The sequence below is a fragment of the Mauremys reevesii genome, linkage group 7 (genome assembly GCF_016161935.1).
Source record: "Mauremys reevesii isolate NIE-2019 linkage group 7, ASM1616193v1, whole genome shotgun sequence".
NCBI lineage: Eukaryota > Metazoa > Chordata > Testudines > Geoemydidae > Mauremys > Mauremys reevesii.
Window position 1 is genome coordinate 14,908,997 of NC_052629.1, and position 10,783 is coordinate 14,919,779.

At 39.6% G+C, this 10,783-nt stretch overlaps 1 long non-coding RNA gene across 1 annotated transcript; it reads left to right on the forward strand.

The window, feature by feature from the left end:
• Nucleotides 1-233: 233 nt before the first annotated feature.
• LOC120369412 lies at nt 234-10,386 on the forward strand. Its single transcript, XR_005583153.1, has 3 exons — nt 234-466; nt 3,900-3,977; nt 10,178-10,386. It is a non-coding gene; the product is annotated as an uncharacterized LOC120369412 (long non-coding RNA).
• The last annotated feature ends 397 nt before the right edge of the window (nt 10,387-10,783 follow it).

Here is a 10,783-nt window from a genome sequence, read left to right on the forward strand (position 1 = left end):
ATAATGGGAATTAATTGTGGATTTGAAATTGAATTGCTGTTTAAATAGGAATTAGTCATAGAGTTTATAGTAGATTTGATTTTAGGTAAGGAAAAACAACAGAAAGTACAACTGCCGATTTCTACGTTAAGAGGCGTATCCTTTCCTCTACTATTGTGATCAGTTTGGTTCCAAACTTGGCATAAACCATTAGTAATTTAGTTTCATTGGTTTCCCTGTAGCTGCCACTGGGATGCACCTTTTAGAATTTCCAGGGCTTACTTATCCTTTCCTGAAGGTTTTTCTCATGGGAAAGAATAGCATGGTCTAAAAGGAACATCAGAAATCAGAATTTTGTGGTTTGTAGTTTTCTTAAGAATGAAAGAATGAAGGGAAACACTAAGCAACAAATATGTTAGAATGCAAACTGACAGGATGTGTCTGAAATGTAGAGTAAAATGGAATGGGATGAGAATCTGATGGGAAGGTAAGGAAGTCTAATTAAATGTGACCTGTAAATGACAAAAAGGGGAGGGGAGATTACATCCTTATGTTGTATCAAGAGGGCCTGAAATGGATTTATTTTGTTTGGTTTTTTTTGTTTTAAGATTAGAAATTCAGCTACCGTTAATTTTTCTGGAAGATTCTATGGACAACTGAACCAAAGAAATGAAATTTGAGCAACAAAGAGGAAGGGATTTTAAAACTGTTTAAGATGCTCTGGTCTTTGTTATTTAACTCAACACACCTAACAGAGATAGGACAAAAGATCTTTCTTAGAATCAGTGGGCCAGGTTGAGGAAAGCACATAAGCACATACTTAACTCCCATTAAAATCACTGGGGCTGCTCTTGACTAGGAATGGATTTAAGCTTATGTTTAAGTGCTTTCCTGAATCAAGGCCAATATCACTATCCGTTCAATGAAGGCATAGAAAGCTAAAAATCCTGTACTGTGGTCCTCCAAAGAGACCTTCGAAAAGAAAAGGGAAGACAATAGGCCTGATTCTCTAGTGTTTTCCACCTCATATTGTGACTTTACAGAGTGGGTATAAAACCTATCCATCATGTTTTAGTTGTATTTTGCACACTCTTTGAACAGGTATAAACAACTGCCTAAAATGCAAAATCAGGCTCTCTCAATATATATATTCCTGATATTTCTAAGATTAAAAAAAGTAAGGAAAAACATCTTTTTCCTCTCTAGGAAAAAACCATGTCAGGCCTCCGTTATACATCAAAAAGAAACAAAAAATGTCATGTCCAACTTTTTTTTCTTTGCAGGTGACCTTTAAGACAAACATGCGAGGGGCCAGAATATTTCAGGCCTACAACACTGATTTCTGTGTTCTGCATGACACTGGAACAATGATAGAGGATAAGATTGCAAAACATGGCAATGCATAATTTAGCATAGAGCATTTGGTATGAATTCATGAAAGAATGAATGTACTTGAGCCAATTCTCATATGTAATAAGCAAAAGAATAGCAAACACCATGAAACACAAGTCCTTTGTTCATATAATTCACCATTGATCAGGAGAGATCTCTAAATGAGGAAATGTTAAAGAGGCTTTTAGTCAATTTACCACAGTGTAAACAGTTGATAAGCACATGTTAGAGTGTGATGTTTGTCATGGGGTAGAGGGGAAAAGATCAGGGTCACAAGCTTAAAATAAGAAACAATACAAGATAAAAATATGACAGAGTATTTTTTTTAAACAGCAAATGAAGATAAATGGCAAATGCTACTTGAAATGAAAAAGTTGCTTGAAAGCAGGAAGTATTGGATTATTCCGTAACAAGTAGTTTGGGGTGTTTTCTTCATAAATTATTAAATTGCCATTACCATCCACTTTTTAAATGTCTTTAGGACAGACTGTCTCTCCCAGACTCTCTCCCATGCCTCCTTTTTAATGTAGTGCATCTCAAATTAGATCAAATTAGATTACCAATCTCAGTGGATTGCATAAAACAAAAGACAGATTATTTATTTTAATAATTAATAAAATTTTAAAAAGGAAAAGAAACTATATAGAAGAAAATACTTATGTGTCAGAACAATCTCTGATTCTCTGTTTGGATGGTGCCTAGCATAATGGGGCCCCATTATCAGCTGGTCCCTAGGCCCTACCATAATAAACATAATAGATACATTAAGAAATTAGGTAAACAAATGCACAAACTTCACTTTGATACTATTGAGATTCCACACAGAGAATCTTTCTTTAATTCTGCAACATTAAGGATTAGACTGGCATAAATCCACCTCCAGTGCTGAGAGAGATTGCAGAGGGATTGCTGCTTTGTAACGGAAGCCACCTCCTCCTTTTTCCCTCCACCCCTGAAGAATTCTGCTTGACTCAGCAGGAGATACTGCCTGGATAAATGATCTACAGTTCCCCTTCAGAGCTCACACTTTGCGCTGATGGCAAAACACACCTTTCTCTAGCTCAGGTTGAACTCCAGATCCGTCTAGGACAGGGGTTCTCAACCTTTTTCTTTCGGAGGTCCCACAACATGCTATAAAAACTCCACGGCCCACCTGTGCCACAACAACTATTTTTCTTCATATAAAAAACAGGGCTGGCATTAGGGGTTAGCAAGCAGGGCAATCGCCCAGCGCCCCACGCCACCATGGGCCCCGCATAGCTAAGCTGCTCAGGCTTCAGCATCAGGCCCAAGTGGTGGGGCTTTGGCTTTCTGCCCTGGGCCCCAGTGAGTTTAATGCCAGCCCTGCTTTGTGAACTCCCTGAAACCTGCTCAAGGCCCAGCAGGGAGCCTCGGACTCCTGGTTGAGAACTGCTGTTTTAGCAGTTTTTACTGTCACAAGCTAAAATTCCTCTATCCCCAAGCACAAAGAAATGCATTCTAGGTGATTCTTAACCACATTTAGAATATCTTAGTGCTGTAGAGATCCACGGGCAGATCCTCAGCTAGTGTAAGTTGTCATAGCTTCACTGATGTCAACGGTGATGACAATTTACACTCTTGAAGGATCTGCCCCCTTTAATTCTCTAAGGGGTTTCATTCCACTGTTATTATTTAAGGATTGTGATTGTGAATCTTTTAGGTTTTATTCCTAGTCTGCAATGGATTCACTGTGGGACCACAGACAAGTAACTTAGGCCAACACTTTCCGAAGTGGAACTAATTTTTGGAGCCTCCATTTTTGTGCATCATACTTCAAACACCTAGGGCCTGATTTTCAAAGACGCTGAGCAGCCACGAATTCCTTTTACTTTAGAATTATGAGTGCTTAGCACATCTGAAAAAAGTTGTCTCAACTAGGACACCCAAAAATGGAGTCACCAAAAATGAATGGCTTCTTTAGAAAATGTGGGCTTTTAATTTCTTCATGCCTCTGTCTACCCATTTGTGACACATGTCCAATATGACCTAGCTCACAAGGTTTTGATTATTTATAAACAGCTTTGTGATGCTTGAATGAAAATGCTACATGCAATAAATGTAAAATAGTCTAGTTATTTCTATTACTAGTGATGGCCTAGAGCCACACAGTTTGTATCTGGATTCTGAACCTGCCAGAATATGGGGGTGTTTGGATCCAAGATTTGATCTGGCCCAAATACAGATACAGGCTTAGGTCTTGGTTTGGATGCATCTCTAATTTTTACATGAGGTATTTTACACAGTTGGAATGAAAAATGTCTGCATGCAGTGTGTTAGATGCTTATTTTAAGAGGATCACATTCAAGTTTAAAGTATCCCATCTTTTAATCATGGTTTCCATTGCTATGTGAACACTATCTAACTTCTACTGCAACATGAAACTAGATCCCTCACTTGGGAATTGTATCTCCACAACGTCTTTTCTTAGATATTAAGAAAAAAATGTCATTTTAATGTAACACAGTCTGATTCTTTATATGTATTTCTCCACTATTGTTTCTGATTAGATATATTTCCATCTGTAGCTTCTGCCTATTGTTATAATATTTGAAATCAAGAATCTTTGTTTGTTCCAATAAGCAGCGGTAGGTTGGCATTTTATATTTCTTTTCCTCCTTTAATTGTCGGTTTAACTTGTTCTTACTTATGGTATTCATCGTCTTCATCTTCCTTTTCAAATGTGTAATATTTTGGTTCATTAGTACCATGTTTGTCTGTTTAGATTTCATTAATGTACAAATCTATCCACCTTTTCTCTGAGTATGTCCCACTCTTCTCTAAAATAAATTCATGGTACCTCATGAGAGAATTTCAATCAGCCTCCCTGAGGGCATTTTGCACGCTCCTAAATCAGCTTTCCTAGAGTCAAAATTGTTTTAGTTTCTTCCCCTACTACATTTCAAGTGTAATTACACTGTGATCAATAAGTCTTAGATGTTCCACAACCTCAGATGTATTTTTCATACTTGGCTCACTTCCTGGATTAGTCCAGAACAGCCTCTGACTGATGTAGAGTGTTCAAGAAACTGCATAAAAAAGCAATCCTGCATTTTCAGTTCATGTACCTTTTTATAGATATTATCTCATGCTGCAAATTCAACCTTCTGCAGAGGGCCCACACAAGACCTTGGGCACCACATATGTACCACTTAGACCCTATGTTAAAGGTGAATTTTAATATAGCCATATAAGGCTAGAGTTCTTGCACATTAATAGGGTGAAGTGTGGATAGACTATGGAATATTTCTCCAATCTGCAGTGCAACCTCCCCATCCTGAAACATCTATTCCATCCTGTGCTCTTTAATAGCAGCTGCAACCCCTGTTGTGCGGTGTGGTGGGCTGGCTGGATTCATATTTGCCCTCTCCCAGTCTGCTTCTTTGTCTCCTTTTATATTGGGCTAGTCTATGCAGGTTCCACTCATACAGAGCACAGAGGAGATATCAAAGCATCCTTGCCTGGCAGCTCCATCAGTGGCCTCACAACCTCTTTCCCTTCAATATGGTGCTATAGTACTGTGGAGGGCCTTGTGTTGGCCCCTTTACAGCAGCATGATTTTCACCTAAATAATGAAGTGCTGTTTAAGTGGTGCAGATCAGAGAGCTCTTTTCACATTCAGTGCACAAAGGTGAATTTCCCTCTATTTAAGCTATTAAAATAATCTGTGAACATGATCAATATTCCAGCCTTTACACAGACCTTGCTTACTTGTATAAGTATTTCCTAATCTACTTTCGCCAACAACTCTTACCCCGAGGTCTGTGACACACAAATCCAAGAATCATTTTGCTGTCATTTTTGACATTAACATCTATCCATGCTGTCATTGTTGTCTCACAAAATACAACATAAGGAGACAATGGAACCCTCTGGAGAAGTTTTGAAAAATCAGTTCAGGTTCCCCACCCCCAATCAGGAACTTTTGCCAAAATCCATGAGTTTTCCTTGAGGAAGGAGGTTGCTTGTGGGATTTGTTCTTTACTTTCTATTGCCATTTGGCTCCATTCCTAAATTTAGGAGCTGGTATCAAGCCAGACATAAGGAAAGTCATTCAAAAATACTGGTAAAAGTTTTTTCATGTGAACCCTTCAATGTATTTCATATCTCAATATTTTAACTTCCTAGTCAATTTTCAGAATTAATCCTGTTATTCCAGTAATATTGTATGTACTGTACTTCTGCATTCTCATACCTTGGTAACAACTATCTAGATCCCCAATCCTGCAAAAATTTGTTCATGTGCTTAATTTTATGCACAAGTAGCAGCCCTGTTGATCTCAAAGGTGAATTTCCCAAAGATGAAAGTCCAATGGGACTACTCGTGCGTAGTAAACTTAATCATGTGCATACATTTTTTCAGAATCTAAGCATTAATATACACAATGCTAGCATCTGTAAAGATACCTTTTTCTGTTGCATTGTTTCTGCTTCTCACCATTTCCTAGTGTTTGCTTTTGAGCAAGTACATTACTTGTTATGTTCTTTAGGTTCCAGGAAATTATATTTCATAAAACCCCACCAGAAACAGATTATTTTGACTGAAATCCAGATAATGGAGAAACAGCAGCAGAACATCTCTCCTTGCCCACAGAGGAGGCAAGGGAGTGTGGGGGCACAGAATGATGGGGAACATGACAGAGAGAGAGAGAGGTCTTGTTTGGAAATGGGGGGAGCCTGGGACCTAGTGATGAGGGGCTGAAATGGGGAGCAGGAGAGCTTGGGATATGGTGAGAAGGGGGAAAGATGAAAGCAGATCAGTTGAAGCCCCCAGCTGTTATCAGGTGTTGGGGGTGGAGGAGTAGAGAGCAGAGTGGAAGGGGGCTGCCTGTTCATTTGCAGAAAAGCAGTGGTGGGAATAACAGCAGAGGAGCTATTGGTGAGGCAGAATTTATTTCCTGGAGGAGGGGAAGAACTGCAGTGTGGTTAGGTGGCTCATTTTATTCATGGGATCAAAAATGTGTGTGAAGAGGGGTGGGACGGTCAGAAATATTTTTCTGTGGGATACAGGAAGGGGGGAGTATTTTAATTGCCAGCCCCATCACTTATTTTGGGCCTCAGCTCCACAGATTCCAATATTAAGGTTGCGAGTGCAGCATTAACTCAGCCACAGAAATTCACATTCCTAGGCATCTAAGCATAGAAAGCTACCCTCTGGAATCATCCTGAAGTAACTCCCACCCCTGCCACAGTTCCCTTCTTTCTAAACAATATGAAAGATAAGACAGGCTGAAGACACATGGAATGTGGAGTTCAGCCAGGGGAAGCACACGGAGATTAGGTAAATAAATGTACATATTTACTATGGCAACTACAGTTTGATTACTTTCCTGAAGGAACATACAGCACTTTGATTACCTAGTTGTCTGTTTGAGGCCATTAACAGAAATAATGTCTGTACACTGCTCATGAGTAACATGGGCATATCCCACACAAGGAAATCTTGTATTTCATTAATAAAATATAAATACAAGTCACTGGGTGGGGGGAAACCCCCCCCACCAACAACCTGGTCTTGTTAATTGACTTCTGAGATGCTAATCTGTGGCTCATTAGCTTTAAACATAGCCTGGCAACACTGTTTGTGCCATGTAGAAATAATCTACTTGAGAGGGAACATGACACAGTAAATGTAAGCGTATATTCATCCATTATTCACTCAGTAAATATACACACCCCTCTATTTGTTCTCTGGAGAAATTTAGGAATGAGGGACATCAAAGGCCAAGAAAGAGCAACTGCAGATAAACATGCATAATAAAGTGCTGAGGCGGATGGGAAGAAGAACTGGAACAAGGCATGCAGATGGCACTGAGGCTTCAGTTATGGGCCCTGTCTGGAATGAAGCACCCATGCACATCCAAGCTATACAAGCAGTGGCAGGTCACGTAGGCTGGCTCCATGACAGGCCAACCTCTTCAGGAGAGAGGTCAGAGCTTTATAACAATAGAGAGAGAGAGAAAAAAAGCCAGCCTGTGAAGTGATAGAATTGCTGCTAGGGAGGACAGTTCCTGGCAATGCTCTCCCCTCCTCTTTTTCTCCGCAGTTATGCTCAGAGATTCCATCTCTCTCCCCCACCGGGGAGGCACTTACACAGCCCCATTATTGCAGTAAACTGTCCTAGTCTGTCAGATGGGGCTCTCCCCTCTTTCCACCCTTCTTCCCTGACCAACCAATTGACTTTATTACTTCGTGGACAAGGAACCTGGGAAAATCTCCAAGATTGAGTCCCTCCATTCAAAACAGAGCTATCAGCCAGGAAGGAACCTGGATGCACTTTAATCTTTGTCCCTGGTTAACCCACTGTTACTTCCCTGAGAAAGACTGTCAATGGGAAGCTGACTGAGCAGAGTCTGTGAGTGAGTCTCTAGGAACTGACACCCATCAGCAGCAATGTAATGCATAAGGTAGCAATGGATGCCTGCTACCAAGGAGGGGAAGTACCTCTTTGGATTTAGGGCCAGCCTGAAAATCCTCCAAAGCATTCATGGATAGCTGCTGGGTAGGCTGCTTAGAGGCTTGATTAAGCCATGTATGCGATAGGTTACTAATCTTAAGGTAATTGTCTGTGTTTAATTTTACACTAGAGAATTGTAGGCGTTAATGCTACCTCCACACCAGCTGTTCAGTGTATCTGACGCTGTAATGTGAGCTTACATGCTGCGTTCTGATTGGCTAAAGGGCATTGTAAAGGACTTTTTTTTATGTATATGCTCAGTTACCCTCTGAGACATTTGAAAATTATACTTCTTTTCCATATGACAAATATTACTTCTTCCCCCTCTTTGATTCTCACTTGTCAACACGGCTTTTCCTACTGTAGTTACTTCCTTGGTGTCAGATACGCTGGAAGGTTAAATAAAAGAAGCATTTTAAGGAAAGGTATAAAGAAGGAGACAGAGGTAACTTGACACACAGGGAAAGGATGACTGCCTGAGTGTACAGGGTGTCATTGGAAAGAGTTCAAAGTTGAGAGGAGGAAGAAGCTTACGGGTTCATTGAAGAATGATTACATATTAAATCATTATTGCCTCCCCATTCTTAACCATCTCTACCTCCTTCACAGGGTTTCTAAAGATGATATTTTGTACTCTGGGTGTTTTTTACCCACAATCATTATCTATAGAAAGTTCTGATCTGACACCATTATTACACCCAAAGTTCAGTGTTCTGATCCAGGGTTTTGGTTTGGCTTAAAGTTCAGATCTGGATCTAAACTCACACAGAGTTCAGGAGTGTCTGCGTTTAAGCATTTGGTTCAGACTCATCTCTAATTATAATATTGTAGCACAAGTGATGCAGAGAAAGGAGGGTGATCCAGTGGTTAGGATGCTAACCTGGGATTCATAAGACCAGGGTTCTATATCTTACTCCACTACAGACTTCCGGTGTGCCCTTGGGCAAGTCATAAATCAATGAGAGTTAGGTGTCTTTGAGGATCTGGGCCACTGTGCCTCAGTTTCCCATCTATGAGGTGGAGCTAATAATACTTCCCTGCCTCACAGTGGTGTTGTGGGGATAAATACATTAAAAAATAAGATTGTGATTTGCTCACAAACTACAGTAATGGGGGTCTATCAGTACCTACATTAGTGAAATGAATATAGTTCGTGGTTATGGAACACTGCTACGGGAAGCTGCATCATGTGGTATCAAGGGACAGTGGGGCCAAATGAAGATGCTGTGGTTGCTTGCATACTGCATTTCCTTGCTCTGTGGTTTTATGAGTCAGCTTTCTCATTTCCTTACTATTCAGCTTACTGACAATATACGAATGCATCTTTCTGTGTTCGAATTGAGGTGCCTTTTGAAGTTTCAACACAGGTTTTTTGTGTGTTTCAACACAGGTTTTTGGTAAATGATCTAAAACCCACTCTCTTTATTATATAAAAAGAACTTGACTTCCAAGTCTTGCTTCATAACATAGATGAAGAGGGCATTTCTCTCCAGACAAACAAAACACTTCAGACAAACTCACACTCTTTCATATATTTTATTCCTTATATAGAGCCCAAACTTGCAAAGACTTACACCATAAGTAAACTAGTTATATTCCATAAGGCTGCTCACCTGCTTAAAATTAAGCACATGCTTAAGTGCTTCACAGGGCTCTAATTGGTAATAAGTGTTTGCAGGGTCATGCCCTTGTATTGGAAGGTAATGTGTATAATAATTTCTATACCTTTGGTTTTTTCCCTAATCAAAGAGCATTGCTTCCACTGACTTTCACTGACATTGTTTTGATGTCCTCCTTTTTGATTAATCAAAACCTGACATTTTGATAGGCTGTTACAGTATGTATGTTCTTACTTGGCAATATAAAGGAAAAGAAGAAAGGTTCCATGCACACAATTCTTTATTTTGCAAATGCAATAAGAATACTGGATATATATGTTAATAGGATCTGCCAGCAATGCAGGTCTCAGCAGGCAATTCCCAAATAAATCTAGTACCGTAGCACAGTTAAATGGATTACAAGACAAACAATGGCAAAAAGATGAACATTATTACAGAAAATACTTTTTCCTAGAGGAGAAGGTGGGGGAACCCTTTGTCCTCCCTTTAGATAAACATCTCGTTGATTTTTATGATATTATTTTCTTCAGGTTTTTAGTAAGCCTGAAATATACTCTAAGGCATTACTTTAGGGCATATTTAACCACATAGTGGCTTAGCTCTAGTCCTCAGGCTTCCTGTGCTTATGCTTCAGTAACATTAATAACATCTCTGGCTAATCAATGTGACATAAATATATTTTTATACTAACGTCTTTTCTTGGGCAGTACAGTTAAGGTCTCAGACTTCACTACACTAGATAATGGAATCTCACCTCAGTAACAGAAGCTGCAAAACCAGCCCAGATACCATCCCTGCAAGACAATGGACATTGCTGGAGAGTTCATCACAGGAATGAGTCAGTCAGAGAGTGGACAGAATGGAGGGGAGTATCCCATTATATGAAATAAAACTTGAATTGTTAAATCTCGCCAAGATTTTAGTCTGACCACAAAGAACCAATATTAGATAAAGGAAAGCAGTAGTTTACCACATTAAGGACTGAGTGTTATTCTTTGAGGAATCAGGATATACCATTCATCCTCCAAAGCAATGGGGCCAGTCCTGTACCCCTCAGTGTCAATAGGAAAACTCCTAACGACTGGAGTGGGAGCAGGATAGAGCTAATTGTCAGTTACTGTACGCAACTTATCTTCTAACTTCCTCTTTCTGCTCCCAAAGATTAGCAAACACTAAACAAGTTACATCACAATAGAACTTAATATTGTTTGCATGTAAAGAAATGCTGCTTCAATTATTATTTTTTTCCATCATTGGGTTATATTGATGCAACATATATTTGTGCGAAAATGTGACCTTCATTGTTTAACACTCATTT